Source organism: Lipotes vexillifer, unplaced genomic scaffold (assembly GCF_000442215.2).
Source record: "Lipotes vexillifer unplaced genomic scaffold, Lipotes_vexillifer_v1.1 scaffold189, whole genome shotgun sequence".
In the NCBI taxonomy this organism is placed as follows: Eukaryota; Metazoa; Chordata; class Mammalia; order Artiodactyla; family Lipotidae; genus Lipotes; species Lipotes vexillifer.
In genome coordinates this window covers 595788-614210 of record NW_006785816.1, presented here as the reverse complement: position 1 = coordinate 614210, position 18423 = coordinate 595788, and the positions used below count along the sequence as shown (strand labels likewise).

At 38.0% G+C, this 18423-nt stretch overlaps 1 pseudogene; it reads right to left on the bottom strand.

The window, feature by feature from the left end:
* The window catches only part of LOC103075734 (dimethylaniline monooxygenase [N-oxide-forming] 5-like), a 50663-nt pseudogene that overhangs the window by 9190 nt on the left and 23050 nt on the right, over positions 1-18423 (bottom strand).

The window sequence follows — 18423 nt, the reverse complement described above, 5'->3', positions numbered from 1 at the left end:
GAAAAATATTGAGAAGGAAAATCAGAAAGAAAACAGAGTGAAATCACAGAAGCTAGTGACAAGTGTTTTGAAAAGGAGCTGGTTTTTAACATCATTGGATCCCCTTGAGAAGGCAATAAAATTCTTGGCAGAAAGTCCATTCAATTTGTCAACTTTTATTGGTAATGGCAGTGACAGCAGTTTTGGGGAAGTGCTGGGATGACCGTCATGTAGTGATGGTGGAGATGAAGCAAGAGGAAGCACACAGCTCTCCTTCAAGGAGTTAGACCCTGAAAGGAAGGAAGATTGATTGAACATCATTCTTGGGAAGAAGGAGTGGGATTCAAAGCACATGTGTTAGGTACTGATAAAGATAACAACTATTATGCTGGTAGTTGAAGGATAAGTCAGTGCTGTAATCCTTGCATTCCTATTTCCCAGGTAAGAAAAAATGTTATTACACATATAGAAGCATAAGTCTATTTAAACTTATATCTCCACTGACACTCCAATGACACTGCTTTCTTCAAAACAGATGGGCTCCAGTCCTTCCTCCACACAGACCTAAATGGCGCTTAATCCACTGACCCCAGCACCAATCACCGCAATTCTTTCTCCTGGCACTGTGTCTTGTATCTGGAAACGTATTAGTATAAAATCAGATTTTTATTGCCACGTAATTTTTTTCTATCATGCAAGATTAGTTTTTTTTTTCTAAAATTGCTAGTTAATGCATTTAAGGAATATCCTACTCAAAACTGTTATGCCTTTCAAAGGCACGTCGAGTGACAGAAAATCCTAGCTCACGTGGGCTTTCTTATTTTTAAGTACAAAGGAGATTGTTTTGTTTTCTCTCTCTTTTTTTTTTTTTTTTTCGGTACGCGGGCCTCTCACGGTTGTGGCCTCTCCCATTGTCGAGCACAGGCTCCAGATGCGCAGGCTCAGCGGCCATGGCTCACGGGCCCAGCCGCTCCGCGGCATGCGTGCGGATCTTCCCAGACTGGGGCACGAACCCATGTGCCCTGTATCGGGAGGCGGACTCTCAACCACTGCGCCACCAGGGAAGCCCTGCCTGCTATTTTTTTTTTTTCCCATACAAAGATCACACTATCTTGTTTCTCCAAATGTCGTATGATTTCTTGTTGAAAACTTGACATTTAAGTTATTGTAGTGAGTCTGGATTCTGATTAGTTGTCCTCTCCCATTCCGGGGCTTATTAATATTGCTGGGGGGTTTTTGTTAGTTTATTTGCTTGGTGGCTTGCGTGGACAAATTCTGTGAAGTATATTTTCCCTGTGGTGTGTAACCTCTGATGTCACTGCTCAGATTTTTTTCCCTTCGTTTATATATATTTTTAAAAATATTTATTTGGCTGCACCAAGTCTTATTTGCGGCACTCAGGATCTTCATTGCCACGTGCAGGACATTTTAGTTGCAGCATGCCAGCTCTTGGGCATATGCTGTGATATTCCATTGGAGGTGGAGACAAGGGTAACAGGGTGACCTACCTTTTGTAGAGTAACACCACACCCTACCAATTGGAGATGTAAGAGGGTGGCAGCCCTATTTTTCAGTACTTCCCCTTATGGCATGAAATCTCTGCCCTACAAGCAGGAGCTGGGAATAGAAACAATCAGAGCTCCAGGGTCCTTGATTTTTTACACATGGAGTAGACCTTCTTTGCTACAATGAGTTAGATGGAGCTTTGGAAAAGGGGTCTTGCTTAGACCATGTTTCTACAATCTGTGGAGCTCTCTTCTTTACTATACTCCACAGCTACATCTGGGGTAGACATGGAATAATATACCTTTTGTAGGGGCTTCTCAGATTTCACAACTCACTTTCTGATGGTACAGGTTTGGGAGCCCAAGTGATGCTTTAGAGTTGAATAGTCACAAGCCTTTGCAAACAATGTTTGTGTTTCCTTCAGTATTATAATCTCTTCAAAGACTTTATAGGATTTTAGGTTATTAGCTCCTGGTTTGTTTTATGTCCAGAAAAATATAAATAACCATAATCAAAGTGCTTCCATAGACAACATTCTTAAGCCTGTTGACTCTCCTCTTATTCATTGTCTTTGTGCCTTACCCATCTCTCTTTCACTGAGTTCAGTGGAGCCTATTTTGAAGTCACCTGAAACGACAGGCTTGGGTGGGAAGACAACACCCTTAGTCTGATTCTGCTCCTGGGCTGGTTCCCTTTGTCTTACAGAGAAGACTAGAATGAGGCACTTGAGAAAGATGCAGTCTTTTGTCCTAAGTTGGTGGGAGAGAAAAATGGTTTTTTTTCAAAGCTGTCATCCCAGGGTATTTAAATTTCTGGTTCCAGGAAGAATGAGCCTCCCTTAACAGAGCTGTATATCTTTTCCTTTTGCTTGAAAAACAGCTAATTCTTGCCTGAGTTCTCTGTTGAAGAATTTTTAACATAAAGGCCAAAAAATATCCAATAAACTCCTATATTTTCCAATGACTTTTTCTAGAACTAAAGGCTGAGTAAGAACATGATCATCCTTCTAAGGTATCAGAGATGATTCTTCTAACAAATAGTTTGCTCTTATTTGTATAATAAGGGTCATATGCTCTTCAGCCACAATATCTATGTTTTCACTGCTCCCTGTCCAATCACCTAGACAATGTCTTCAAATTTTAGGTGTTTGCAACTGTAGGGCCTACCTTATATATTAATTAAAGTTCAATTTAACCTGCTTTGAAAATGAGCCTCCAAAATAGGATGGCTTAAGTAGGTAGAATTTTACCTCTTTCATACAACAGTGAAGAAGCAGGCAATCCATGGTAGGGCACCTCTACCATCCTCAACACACAGATTTCGTCTTTGGTTCTAGGGTATTTTGTATAGCTCTCATAAACTTATCTGTGTCTCAGCTGGTAAGAAAGGAGGAATTGAGGCCAATTTGCTATTCTCTTTAAGGATACAGCCAGGAAGCGACACCCACCACTTTCACTGACATCCTATTGGACAGAACTTAATCTCATGGCTATATCTAGCTGCAGGGGAGGCCGGGAAATGGAATCTTTGGTTAGGTAATCATTTACCCATCGAAAACTTGGGAATAATATTGAAAGATGAACCAGTAAATGGATTTTGATTAATAACTACATATCTCTGCCACACCAAGTATTGGATTATAATTAGGTAGACATGTCTTCTGCCTAAGATTTCTTTTTTCTTTGTCAGTCTAGAGTTTATCAAGTTCACTGTGCTTTTCAAAGAACTAGCATTTGGTCTGAAGGGGTGGATTTTGTGGATTTTTCTGTTTTTTTCTTTTCTTTTTATTTATTATTTATTTATTTTTGGCTGCATTGAGTCTTCATTGCTGAGCATGAGCTTTGTCTAGCTGCAGCAAGCGGGGGCTACTCTTCATTGCAGTGTGCAGCCTTCTCCTTGTGGTGGCTTCTCTTATTGCAGAGCATGGGCTCTAGGCACGTGAGCTTCAGTAGTTGCAGCACACAGGCTCAGTAGTTGTGGTTTGTGGTCTCTAGAGCGCATGCTCAGTAGTTGTGGCACACGGGCTTAGTTGTTCTGAAGCATGTGGGATCTTACCGGACCAGGGCTTGAACCTGTGTCCCCTGCATTGGCAGGCAGATTCTTAACCACTGCACCACCAGGGATGTCCCTGCTTAAGATTTTGAAGGGAGAATATCTGAATTCTTACAACTCAGATCAAAAAAGAAAAAAAAAGAATACATTAAAAAAATACACAATCACTTTAGTGATCCTTTGTCTGAGTTGGAGTGGGAAGAGAACTGGAATTGGAAAGTCCCAGCTTTGTCTCCTTGTCATTTCTTCTCTGTGATGTTCAAGAAGTTACTCCTCATAAGTTCTGGCTTTCACTTTGTCAGCTCTTGCACCAGGAACAGGCAGAAGCTCCGTTCAGTTTCCTTCTTTCTCTAGGTGCATGCCATGCAAACTTTTGCTCACTTTAGTAAGCAGAACTTTGGAACACCAAATAACCCTTATGGTGTTTCTCTTGTTTGCAATATGCAGAGAGAATTTTGTGATCTCCACAGAGGTGAGAATTTCTAGGCCATACACAGTAAGATGTGCAAAATTTTCATTGTCCACCTTTCCTCTTAGCTCGGAGAAAATTGTTAATTAAAAAGAAGTAACTGGAATGAAGACAAAAAAAATAGAAGTGAATGATACCATTCACTGTCAATTAATGCAGAAAGCTTAGCAATATAGCTCAAAATAAGAAAGAAAGAGACTCTCAATATTAAAAGGCAAGGTCACTAGTTCATTAAAACAATGGTTCAATGTTATGTTAATAAGGGGAATACATACCACTTATAAGGGTCAGATGAGACTAGGTGAAAAGGAATTTCATCATTGTGGTTTGTGAAAAGTGTTTTGGAAACCTCTAGGAGAAAACTGCCTTTAATAACACACACACACACTACCACCACAGTCTCCACCATCATTTCTACCTTCACCATCTAGTCTCATCCAAAGGACCAAAACTGAGTCTTCACTCATCCGTGAATTAGTAGCCCACAAATACAATCATCTTCCCTTTGTGAAATAGCAGTAATTGGGCAGAGAAGAAAAGTCACTGATATCAATAGTTAGTCTGTGCCTAATATGGTTAAATGATTGAGACGTAAGGAAGGGCTTGTTGAAGTTGAGAATTGATTCTAGGATGAGGGGCAGCAGATCCTGGAGGAAAAAAGTACTAAAGAGAGAAAGCTGCAGGGAGGAAAAGATGAGGAGGCAGGGGACAAAGGCATAACCATGAAACCCAGCCTTTATTCTTCACCAGCATCCAAGACAAATGACAATGGCAGTGGTCATTTAATAAAGGAGCAGTCACTATAATGGATACAAGGTCTTTCCTGTTTCCACCTCTGTACAACTTGGAAACATGTTGTTGGAAACATGTTGGAAATATGGTAACTCTTTATTAAAAAACTGTTTGAAACTTCATCAGGGTATGGTAAGTGTGTGTTTGATTCAGGATAATGTAAGCTTGTCCTTATCTCCAGTGGGTGTGTATGGGGGTGGGGAGGTGGTATTCTTCTCTTGCTGATTGTCTTACAGGCTTTCTAGCATTCAGTGGTGGGTACAGGTTACAAATGTACAGACTGTACCTCCTATCTTTCCTTCACCATCACCTCCACACAATCCAACAGCCAGTTCTTTCTGCTCTACCTTCAAATTTGTTTCCCAATCCAAACACTTTTTGCCTTCCTCGTCTCTCCCTCTCTAGTTAAAACACTATCATCCCTCACCTGCCTACTGAAATAGCCTACTAACTGGCCACAATGCTTCTACTCTTGCTTCTTGAATCAGAAGCCAGAGTCATTCTTTTTTTTTTTTTTTTTTTTTTTTACGTGGGCCTCTCACTGTTGTGGCCTCTGTCGTTGCGGGGCACAGGCTCCGGACACGCAGGCTCAGCGGCCATGGCTCACGGGCCCAACCGCTCCGCGGTATTGTGGGATCCTCCCGAAACGGGGCACGAACCCGCGTCTCCTGCATCGGCAGGCGGACCCTCAAGCACTGCGCCACCAGGGAAGCCCCAGAGTCATTCTTAAAAGCAGAAGTCAGATCATGCCAGCATGGCAGGCTTCAAATTCTCCAATGGCTTCTAAAACGCCTGGGATATAACCCTCATACCCTTCATTCCAGGCAATCTCCTGCCACTGTCTCCATTGCTCACTCTGCACCAGCCTCCCTGGCCTTCTTTCATCAAGCCAAACTTCATTTCTGCTGAAGGATCTTAGCCTTGCACTTCCTGTTCTCTCTGCCTGGAATACGTGGGGGAGATTCTCTTTCTTTTAAATTTTCTGTTTACTTTTGCAAGCTCCTTGTACCTAGACAAAGCCTGTATGTAGTAAACCCTGTATGTGTAACCTATGGTAAGGGGTTTGGAGTGCTCACTGAAGTGGCCCACATTTTTAAAAAGGTAATAATCAATGGGTTGAAGATTATATTGTTGGCAGAAGTATGTAAGCATACTATTAAGATACATAATTCAACTTCTAGGAATCTTTTTTTAAGATAGAGTAATCCAAAATATAAAGAAGTGCATAAATATGTTTCTTGACGTGTTTTTTATAGTAGCACAATTTGGAAAAAACTGCAAAATCCAAAATAGCATAACAGTTAAGTAAATTTAACAACTCAGTAGAATACAATCGTTTCAGTCAGGATTCTCCACATAAAAAGAACCAACAGGAGATAGTTATAGTATATATACCTTGTTGAAGATATAGAGAGAGGAGAGAGAGAGAGAGAAAGAGAGAGAGAAATTTATTTAGGTAATTGGCTAATGCAGTTGTGGCAGCTGGCAACTCTGAAATCTGTGGGGCAGGCTGGAAATTCAAGTAAGAGTTGATGATGCTGCAGTCTTGAATCCAAAATCTATAGGGCAGGCCAGTAGGCTGGAAACTCAGACAGGATTTCTATCTTGCAGTCTTGAGGCAGTATTTCTTCCTTTTGGGAAATCTCAGTCTTTACTCTTAAGGCCTTCAACTGATTGGGTGAGACCAACCCACATTATGGAAAGTAAACTTCTTTATTTAAATCCACCAATTGTAAATGTTAATCACAATTAAAAAAAATACCTTCACAACAACTCTAGACAAGTGTTCGACCAAACAGCTAGGCACCATAGCCTTCCCAAGTTGACACATAAAATTAACTGTCATGATAATGCTGTCATTTAAAGGAATGGTTAAATGGGTTATGTGATCATGTGAAAAAATGTTTAGACATGATGTTAAGAAAAAAGCAGAATGCAAAACTCCATGTATCCCTTGGTTATGGCGAGGTTAAAAATGTGTAAGAAAAAAGACTGAAATAAAAACGCCAAAATGCTAGTAATTTTGAGTTAGAGTGGTAAGATTATGTGTGATATTTTTCTCATATGCCTAAAAATTTTATAATCTGATTATATTATTTTTATGATGGAAACATAAAATTTTAATAGGAAATTCTCCCTTGATGCTGATGTTTATAATGGAAAAAATAAAACTTTAATAGAAAATTATTCCTCAATGGTTAAATTATTTAAAAAAAAAGAGGCAAGACAACAACTTGGTGACAGTAAAGACATTAAATGCTCAGGCTTTTTAGTGCCAGGAGAATTACCACATATGCAGAGTCTTAATATTTTAAAGACTGTCTGAACTATAACTTGGCAATCAGGCCTATTTCCGGAGAGGTCAAAAATTCCTGAAGACCCTAACCCAGGGTAAGCAGAGGTATTTATGAAGGTTTGGAAGTACCTCTGAGGTTTTTGCAGTACGCGGGCCTCTCACTGTTGTGGCCTCTCCCGTTGCGGAGCACAGGCTCCGAACGCGCAGGCTCAGTGGCCATGGCTCACGGGCCCAGCCGCTCCACGGCATGTGGTATCTTACCGGACCGGGGCACGAACCCGTGTCCCCTCCGTCGGCAGGCGGACTCTCAACCATTGCGCCACCAGGGAAGCCCCTACCTCTGAGAGTTGAAGACACATTCCCTCTACTTCTTCCCCTGGAACTTTTGGCCCCAGAAGATAAGATGAGCTTCCTAATTGCCACTCATGCTCAAACTGAAAGAAGAAACTAGGATCAGTCCAATACAAAACTTCTGCCAACAATAAAATCTTCAACCCATTAGTTATTATCTTTTTTAAAAGTGTGGGCTACTTCAGTAAGCAAATCTAGACTTCTCGCCACAGGTGGCACATTCAGTGCTTTCTATGTGCCAAAGAGTAGGCAAAGTTTTGGTGATTTGGGCATCCTGTATTTTATCTAGCAAACCTATTTCCAATGATTAATTAATCAGTCTCTATTATTTTCCTAACATCCATCCAGCAGCTTCTCTTTTTGTATATGACCTAGCTTCTTTCCTCACTTGTAAGATGTAAAAAAAAAATAAACACACGATTGGTACTTGTGACCATGAATTTACAACAGAATTTATCTAGCTGGTTGTATGACTTTCAACAGCAATGCTTTTGCCCAAGTGACGGTAGAGAAAAGACAAAGATTTGGGTTGAAGTGGCAAAGACTAGAGGAGCAAAGATAGTTAGTATATTTTTAAGAAATTATAAATTATACACCATGGACTCTAGAATAGATGAAGGGAGTGATGGCAGAGTAGCAATGGCAGAAAGAGAAAGTGAAGTATTATTCTATGGACTAAAAGTGCCAAAGAGGTTCAGAAAGTCACAGAAGGGAATTTTAAAAAACCAAACTGGAAGAGTAAGTGGTTTTATTGAGGAAGGGAAATGCCTGAATTAATTATTTTGGAGTTTAGAAAGCTATAGGTAATTCACAGAGTGGCTATGGAAGTCAGTGAGCAAAATGAAATACAAAACATTATTGTACCTGAGAAGGTCAAGGAATAGAGAAACCTGGGTGTTATATAGATCATCCACTTAGGTACAGAAGTCATCCCAAATTTGGGATGCAAAGGAAAGCTATAATGCAGGTGCCAAAGTCTGCAGTGAATGAGTGAAGTGCCAAGATGCTAGAAGGTTAATAGATGATAGCATAGACTAGGAAGAGTGGGTGGTAGAGTTACATGGCATAAATGGCAGAAAGGATGGATTTTTTAATGGTGGAGAAAACTTGAGACTATAATCATCTAAGACAAATACCGTATGCTAACACATACATATGGAATTTAAGGAAAAAAAATGTCATGAAGAACCTAGGGGTAAGACAGGAATAAAGACACAGACCTACTGGAGAACAGACTTGAGGATATGGGGAGGGGGAAGGGTGAGCTGTGACAAAGTGAGAGAGAGGCATGGACATATATACACTACCAAACGTAAGGTAGATAGCTAGTGGGAAGCAGCCGCATAGCACAGGGATATCAGCTTGGTGCTTTGGGACCGCCTGGAGGGGTGGGATAGGGAGGGTGGGAGGGAGGGAGATGCAAGAGGGAAGAGATATAGGAACGTATGAATATGTATAACTGATTCACTTTGTTATAAAGCAGAAACTAACACACCATTGTAAAGCAATTATACTCCAATAAAGATGTTAAAAATAAAAATAAAAAAATAAAACCATTAGCACAAGTTTCTATTTTGCTACAGTAATTACCATCAACCCCCTTACCAACTGGTCTTAACAATTCTTGAATCTTGAGCTGTGCCCTCTAGCTTCCACTACACAAGGCTATGTGGGACACCTCCTCATTTTCCATCTCTGGGCAATGTAAGTTTACATTAACTTCCAATGATGGTCATCTCATAGGGTTTATGTCTAATCCAGGATTCTCCAGAGAAGTGCTGTTTAATACAAGTTTCTGCAAAGACAAATATATTCTCTACCTATGCTTCCAACATGGTAGCCAAATCATTCCCAGGGCCGTTTTCAGGACCAAAAGCTTAAATAGAAAATTATCCCTCATCTTCTTGTCGCAGCTCTTCCTTCTCTGTCCCTCCCCCTATTTCCTTTCATCCAAAACTCTTCTCTGGGATTCAGAAAACAATATACAGAAATGCCTGTGTCCGTGGTCCTAAATCTGAAACCCATGGCTATCCAAGGTGTCATGGATGGGTGTCAGGAGTCCATGAACTTCCTGAGGTTGCTTGTAAAGGTCATGCACATGTGAATGTGCATTTTTTCTGGGAAAATTATACAAAATGTTTATCTTTCTTAAAGGGATATGAAACCCCAAAAAGTTTAAAAGTTCTTGTCTATAGAGAACATATAAAAATCTTAGAATCCTAGATGACCAAATTAAATTATCAAAAAAGAAGCTGAAAGAAGATCAAGACATTAGAGAGCAGTTTTTCCCACCTAGCAGTGCCTGGGATAGTGCTACCACATAGGAGATGGTAATGAATATTTATTGACTATTTAATCAGTTGACATTGATAATTGATGGAGACATAAAATTGATGAAAGATAAAGTGTACTCAGGGAAGGGCAGTGTACCTTGATGAGCTCCAATGTTCTTGAGGGAACAGGAGGCTATTAGGACTTCCCAATGAACTTAGGAGCTGTGGATCAAGGATCTTCACCATGAGACCTGTGTAAACTTTCTTAATCCCCTGTACTTGTGTTGTTGTTGCTATTCCCTGACCATTTCCCAGAATGGAAGGTCTCAAAACAAACAAAAAATCACCTAGTTTACTTATTTAATGACTCCATATCTCACTCCATGGTCAAGGAACCCACAGAAATAAAATGAGTATTAACAGGTCTAAAGCAGAAAGCAAAGGAAGCAGATCCTTGGGTGGAAAGAAAGAAGTAGGCAGAGGGCGGACCTAGGGCTGTTTTGATATTCAACCAAGTGGGGACCCACTCAGCATCAAATGTATGGTGGAAGCATATCAAGAGTGTTTAGAAATCAAAAGTTTCAGGACACACAATGAATGAAAATACTAATAAGGGTGTTGAAATTTATGGAAACTCCTCCAGCTGTCTTGTTTCCAGAATCTCATCTTGGCTTGTTTTCTTAGTCAAAAGCACAAACTTCTGAAATGACTAATGGTATACCTAATTATGGGAGAGGTTCTAAGAATTGAATCCATCCCAATTTCTACATTCATGTTCTCAGGGGCTGACTCAAGTTTTGCTTTATAGGTGATGAAGAATAGATTGAAGCTTATATAATAAAGTTTTTCTATTTCATGATAATGAACTGTAACATTATGACACATCTTAATAACTTTTATTAAATCTATTAGCCCTTTAAAATCATTGCCAATATTTCTTCAGTTAATTAAAACCAATGAGTGTTTAATGGACATTGTGATTATTATAATTAATTAAGAATAGACAAGGTAAAAAGACACTGAACTAGGGGATTTTTTTAGTGATTTCATGGAATATGAAGAAGGTGAAGTCCCTAAAATCAACACCTTCCATTCCTTTGAGACCTCCTGAAGTGAGTGCAGAAAGGTAAAAACTAGAAGTTAATTTTCTTGTTACATCCAAAACAAGTAATTTACATACACAGTGTATATACACACATTATGACTATAATGTTGACTATCATTTATAGATAATTGATAGTCATGTTGCCTCTTTCCTTAAAGACAGCTAAATCCATCTGTTTCAACAGAAAGCAAATATTCAAAATGAAACAGTTAGAAATATTATGCATAGAAAAAGCATTGAACTATAGGTCAGGAGAATTTCTCATCTCTATTTTTTGCTATTACCTGTGTGAATTAGAGCAATGCCTCTTTTTAAAAAAATCTATAAAGTAAGAACGATAATGTATGAATACCAACCTCACAGAATTATGATATGGTTTGGATAACAAGCTATACTTAAAGATACTTTCAAAAGTGGAACATAAGCTACACATTTGGTTTTTATTACTTTAGAAGTTTATTTTGGTGGTTTTCAAACCTAGGTGAGCATTAGAATTACTAAGGAATTCAAAATAAGTACATGGTGAATTCTCTCTGAGCTTCACCTTATACTTACTAAATCAGGATGCCCTAAGGAGGAATCACAAGTCAATATTTTTATTAAGCTACCTAGGTACTACAGACCTATATCACTAATAAAAGAATAGCTATTATTTGTCAGATACTATGGTATAGATTCTTCGAAAGGTAGGCACTTTTTCCATACTTGATATGTCATTTAGACCTCACAAGCGTTCTGGAAGTAGGTGTTATTATGCCCATTTTACATATGATGAAATAATAAATAACATTTCCAAGATCCCCAAGGTCACACAACTCTCAAGTGGTGGAAACCTCATTAGAAACTTAAGATTGTCAGATTGCCATTGGTTTTCAACTTTTGGGTGTTTGTAGCATATTTTAGGATCAGAATTTCTAGCAGTGTATATGGAAGGATTACAAGACTCAGTAAGAGAACAAGCCATGGCCAGAGTATAACAGTGCCCTCCTAAACAGGTCAGTATCACTTGGCTGCCCATTTACAGTGTGATGCTGTTGTAGCAGAATGTTACTGCCTGACTGAACCCTCATGCTCTCATGTCATGAAGTAGAGTCATTTCATGTTCCATTAGACACACGATGGTGTGGCTTTCTTTGGTGCAGGCTCCCTATGGCATTGTGCCTTTCATTTCTTAGGTACATTAATATTCTCGATGTCCATCTAATATTCACTGTCCTAACAGTATAGGCACTTAGTTTGACAAAACTTATTTTTGCACATCGACCAAAATTTGAGAGCACAATAAATGGTTCACAGCTTATTCTTTTTCCACTGGGTCTTTAGCCTCATTTGAGCTTAGATTTTTTTCCCCCCATGTATACCACATTTAATACTTTAAAAAGCATTTCTGTCAGAAGTTGAAATGTTCTGCCAATGTGGGATGAGACCCTGGTCTGCTCTTTAATTAGGGTGACATTTCACATACTGGTGTCTGAAAGTCTGGCAAAAGAGACACTGGGGACCCTTTCCCCTAATGTCCCTGAGATGTACACTAGGTGAGAGTGGGAGCTCTTTTCTTGCTGTTCTTTTGCCCAGGACTCTGGATGGGAAGTGTTTCTTTGATAGTGGTGTTAACATCTTCTTTAGTCTTTTTTTTTCTCCTGTCTTCAATATATAAAGCATATTTTATGTCTCTTAGTAATTTTTGCTATTTTTTTCAAGGTATTTCCAAAAATTCTTATTTTTCTTAAAATCTGACTTCAAAATTATACCCTGGAATATTTCTGTAGCATAGGTTATTACTGTAGTTAAGTGTTTTGATTTAATTTAGGTTGGAGAGAGCTATTATTTATTGAGCATTAACTACGTTCTAAGTTAATAAGCACTTTGTAAGTATAGTCTCATTTAATCCCCACAACGACTCAATTACAAAATTTATTATTTCCTTTCATAGACAATGAAACAGACTCAAGGGAGATTACTTGTCTAGTAAATGGTAGAAATAGAATGGAAACCCTTGATTATCCAAATTCAAGTTCCTTCTTTATCACTCTGATTTATCAGCTCCTTTAATGATTGTTGTGGTGGTTTCAAATAAACGGCCTCAAATTCTTTGATATTTCTCCTATTGAGAGGTGGAGCCTGTGCTTCCTACCCTTGAATCTGGGTGTGTTTTTAACTCACTTATAACAAATAGAACGCAATGAAAGTGAACACATGATTTCTCAAGCCAGATCATAAAAAGTGATTCAGCTTGTCTTATTCACCGGGACACCCATTTTGGAGGCCTGAGCTTCCATGTGAGAAGTCCAGCTATCTCAAAGACACCATATATTATGAAGAAGCTCAGGACACTTGGAAAGATCCCAACTGACAACTGTGTCCACCACCAGACTTGAGAATGAAGATGCCTCCAGATTGCTAGCCCCCAATTGCCAAGTGTTCCCATCTGAGGTCCCAGACATAGTGAAGCAGAGACTGTCATTTTTACTACATCATTTTTCTGAGTTCTGGATGCACAGAACCTGTGAGCATTATAAAAAATGGTTATTTGAAGCTTCTAAGTTTGGGGGTAACTTGCTACATGGTGATAATAACTGGAACCACTGAACAACCTGTATAACTGCTTAGATATATCTTTCTCTATTCCCCCCATGGTGTTACCTTAGCAGTGGGGTTAAATTAGTCCTAAGCTAAAACCAGATCTAGATCAATGATAACCAAACTTAAAAGCAAACTTCAAAAAAATTAAATTGATTCAAAGTATCTTAACTGCATATCAGAGCAAAAGTTAAAAATCAGTTAAAGAAAAGCATTAAAATCCAATATCCTAAAGCATAAAATCTAAAATGTCCAGTATGCAAAAAAAATTATCAGAAAAACTAAGAAGCAGGAAAATAAGACCCACACCAGGAGAAAAATAAACATTATTTTTTTTACCAAAAATGAAACAGATGATATAAAGAAAAATTAAAACAGCCATCATAGCAAAGTTATGTATGCTCAAAAAATGTAGAGGAAAACATAGATATGAGAAATAGAAGACGTAAAAAAGGCATAAATGATATTCCTAGAGGTGCAAAATACAATGTGTGAAATGAAAAACACATGCTTGAAGTTAGTAACAGAATAAATACTGAAGAAAAAGAGATCTGTGAATTTCTTGAAAACACAGTAGTAGCTACTGCCCAAATGAGGCAGGGAGGGGAAAAAGTGCAGGGAAAAATGAGCAGAGCATTAGTGACTTGTAAGAAAACATCAAGCAATCTAAATATGTAATTGGAGTCCCAGAATGAGAAGAGAGAGAGAGCAACAGAAAAAGTAGGTAAAGAATTAATAATCAGAAAATTTCCAAATTTCATAACAATTGTAAGCCAATAGATCCAAGTAGCTCAAAAAACCCCAAGTTGGAAGAAACTTAAATCAGACCACACTTAAATACATCATAATCAAACTGCTGAAAAACAAGGAATAAATTAAAAATCTTAAAAGTAACCAGAGAAAAATGACATATTGTGTTCAAGGTAAAAAGATAAGATTGACAGCGGATTCCTGGATAAAGGACAATGGAACACATCACCAAAATACTTAAAGAAAAAGATCAATGTAGGATTTTGTATCCAGTGAAAATAACTTCCAAAAATGAAGGTCAAATAAAGACATTATCAGACAAAAACTGAAGGAAGTCCTCACTACCAGATCTTTGCTATGAAAAAATGTTAAAGAAAGTTATCTGGGAAAAAGGAAAGTTATACCAGATGGAAAATTAGATGTACAAAAGGAATGAAGAGTACCAAAATTGATAAATATGGAGATAAATATAAAAGGTATTTTTATAATTAAACAATACCTTTAAAAGATAATAGAGGCTTGACAAACCCACAGGAAGCATCAGTCTCAATGGAGAAAAACTGAAAGCATTTCCTATAAGATCAAGAACAAGACAAGGGTGTCCACTCTTGCCATTTTTATCCAACATAGTTTTGAAAGTCCTAGCCATGGCAATCAGAGAAGAAAAAGAAATAAAAGGAATCTGAATTGGAAAAGAAGAAGTAAAACTGTCACTGTTTGCAGGTGACATGATACTATACATAGAGAATCCTAAAGATGCCACCAGAAAACTACTAGAGCTAATCAATGAATTTGGTAAAGTTGCAGGATACAAAATTAATACACAGAAATTTCTTGCATTCCTATACACTAATGAGGAAAGATGAGAAAGAGAAATTAAGGAAACAATCCAATTTACAATTGCAAGAAAAAGAATAAAATACCAGGAAATAAACCTAGCTAAGGAGGCAAAAGACCTGTACACAGAAAACTATAAGATACCAATGAAAAAAATCAAAGACAACACAAACAGATGGAGAGATATACCATGTTCTTGGATTGGAAGAAACAATATTGTGAAAATGACTATACTACCCAAAGCAATCTACAGATCCAGTGCAATCCCTATCAAGTTACAAATGGCATTTTTCACAGAATTAGAACAAAAATTTTACAATTTGCATGGAAATGCAAAAGACCCTGAAGAGTCAAAGCAATCTTGAGAAAGAAAAACGGAGCTGGAGGAATCAGGCTCCCTGACTTCAGACTATACTAAAAGCTACAGTAATCAAGACAGTATGGTACTGGCACAAAAACAGAAATATAGATCAATGGAATAGGATAGAAAGCCCAGAGATAAACCCAAGTAACTATGGTCACCTGATCTATGACAATGGAGGCAAGAATATACAATGGAGAAAAGACAGCCTCTTCAATAAGTGGTGCTGGGAAAACTGGACAGCTACATGTAAAAGAATGGAATTAGAACGCTCTCTAATACCATACACAAAAATAAACTCAAAATGGATTAAAGACCTAAGCATAAGGCCAGACACTATAAAACTCTAGAGGAAAATAGGCAGAACACTCTTTGACATAAATCACAGCAACATGTTTTTAAACCCAACTCCTAGAGTAATGAAAATTAAAACAAAGCTAAACAAATGGGACTTAATTAAAATTAAAAGCTTTTGCACAGCAATGGAAACCATAAACAAGTTAAAAAGGCAACCCTCAGAATGGGAGAAAATATTTGCAAAAGAAGCAACTGACAAAGGATTAATCTCCAAAATATACGAGAAGGTCATAAAGCTCAGTATATAAAAAGAAACCAACTACCCAATCAAAAAATGGGTGGAAGACCTAAATAAACATTTCTCCAAAGAAGACATATAGATGGCCAACAAACACATGAAAACATGCTTAACATCACTAATCACTAGAGAAATGCAAATCAAAACTACAATGAGCTATCACCTCACACCAGTCAGAATGGCCATCATCAAAAAAATCTACAAACAATAAATGCTGGAGAGGGTGTGGAGAAAAGGGAACCCTCATACACTGTTGGTGGGAATGTAAATTGATACCGTCACCATGGAAAACAGTATGGAGGTTCCTTAAAAAACTAAAAATAGAATTACCATATGATCCAGCAATCCCACTACTGGGCATATACCCAGAGAAAACCACAATTCAAAAAGACACATGCACCCCACTGTTCATTTCAGCACTATTTACATTAGCCAGGTCATGGAAGCAACCTAAACGCCCATTGACAGATGAATGGATAAAGACGTGGTACATATATACAATGGAATATTACTCAGCCATAAAAAGGAATGAAATTGGGTCATTTGTAGAGATGTGGATGGACCTAGAGAATGTCATACAGAGTGAAGTAAGTCAGAAAGAGGAAAGCAAATATCTTATATTAACACATATATGTGGAATCTAGAAAAATGGTAAAGATGATCTTATCTGCAAAGCAGAAATAGAGACACAGATGAGAAAACAAACCTATGGATACCAAGGGGGACACGTGGGGGTGGGATGAATTAGGAGATTTGTATTGACACATACATCCTACTATGTATAAAATAGATGACTAATGAGAACCTACTGTATAGCACAGGGAACTCTACTTGGTGCTCTGTGGTGACCTAAATGGGAAGGAAATCCAAAAATGAGGGGATATATGTATACATATGGCTGATTCACTTTGCTGTACAGCAGAAACTGGCACAGCAGTGTAAAGCAACTATACTCCAATTAAAAAAAAATCATATGACCATGGACAACCAAAAAAAAAAGATAATAGATGTCTGAGGGTACAATTAATAGCAGCATATTGTAAAGATTAAAGTATATATGTAGAAATAAAATATAAGAATAGCACAAAGGACAGAGGGAGAAAATAAGTATACTGGGCTGTACCATAAACATTATTTGAGAGTACAGTAAGTTAAAAATATATTTTACATCCCTATAGCATCCACTAAAACAAAACAAAACTTAACTAAAGTACCAATAAATATTTTTAACATGTTCCAAGCAATAATTCTATATTTGCAACAAAAGTTTCAATTAGATTTAATAATAGTGCTTATTTTTTAAAGTTCCAGAGAATAGAAAAGACGATATTCAAGAATCAAAGTTCCACTTTCAGATCTGGCTTCAAGTTAGAAAGCAAAGTCAGTGACAAAGGGGCAAAGGACTTTGGAGACTTTACCCATTTCTTAATCTCCATCCTCAAACTGGGCTTCCTCGGCAAGTATAACATCTGTAAATATGGTATATAAGTCCGGTGTGAGTAAACTTCTTTTGAGAGCAGGGTCTCTCTTTTGTTCATTACTATATCATTGGTGCCTGACATAGCAGGTATACAATAGTATTTGATGATTTACTGAAAGTGTCAGAACCCTCTGGAGCAGCAAGCAAATTGAGCACCAGGTGTCAATCTTTGCAACTGGGTGAATAAGAATAGAAGATGTTATCATTTGTGGCCAGGTGTTTAAAGCTCCTAACCCCTTTCTGATAAAGGTACTGCCCTCAACTTATCTGTGACCCTAAGTTAGAGTGCTTATTCGACAGCTTCCAACTCTGAGTTTGAGTGTGCTTGACCTTGGTTTAGCAAAACTAACTCTTGACATCAGTCCTTGTATCCCAACTGACCTCATCTTGACAATTGAAACCCTGTATCCTTATTCTTCCTTTAATTAGCAGTTTAATTTGGACTCTAAATCTGGGCCTGAATCCAGATTATTCTTATCATAACTATTTAGAACAAGGAGCCTGTATTTCACAGGCATCATGCCAAGCGGGGGGAATAAGATGTGGAACTCATGCCATCAAGGAACCTGAGGTCTGGGGAAGAGGCAAACAAATAAAGAGTTAATTATCACATATAGGGCTAAAAGTAGCAAAGCAAATAGGACAGTGGCAAAAAGCACTGAAATATGCAAGCCTATTACAAAAACTTGGCATACACAAAAATACTTGTAAAAGCTTGGCATCTGCCATTCTACATTTCTTGAATCTCATGACAACCCAATCTTTGCACCCAGTGAGATGGTCCTGAGGACATATTTCCCATGTCTGTTGATAATTTCCTCTAACCTTGAAAATGGAAGCTACAAGTCCCAGAATTTCATCATTTGCTTCTTGTTTGACAGCAGAGGAAGAAGCAATTATATCATGTAATTGTACTAACCACTAAACAAGGAACCAACAACCATGTTCTATGAAAGCCCTCCAGGTCTGTATAGACTATAAAATTAATCCAAATGAA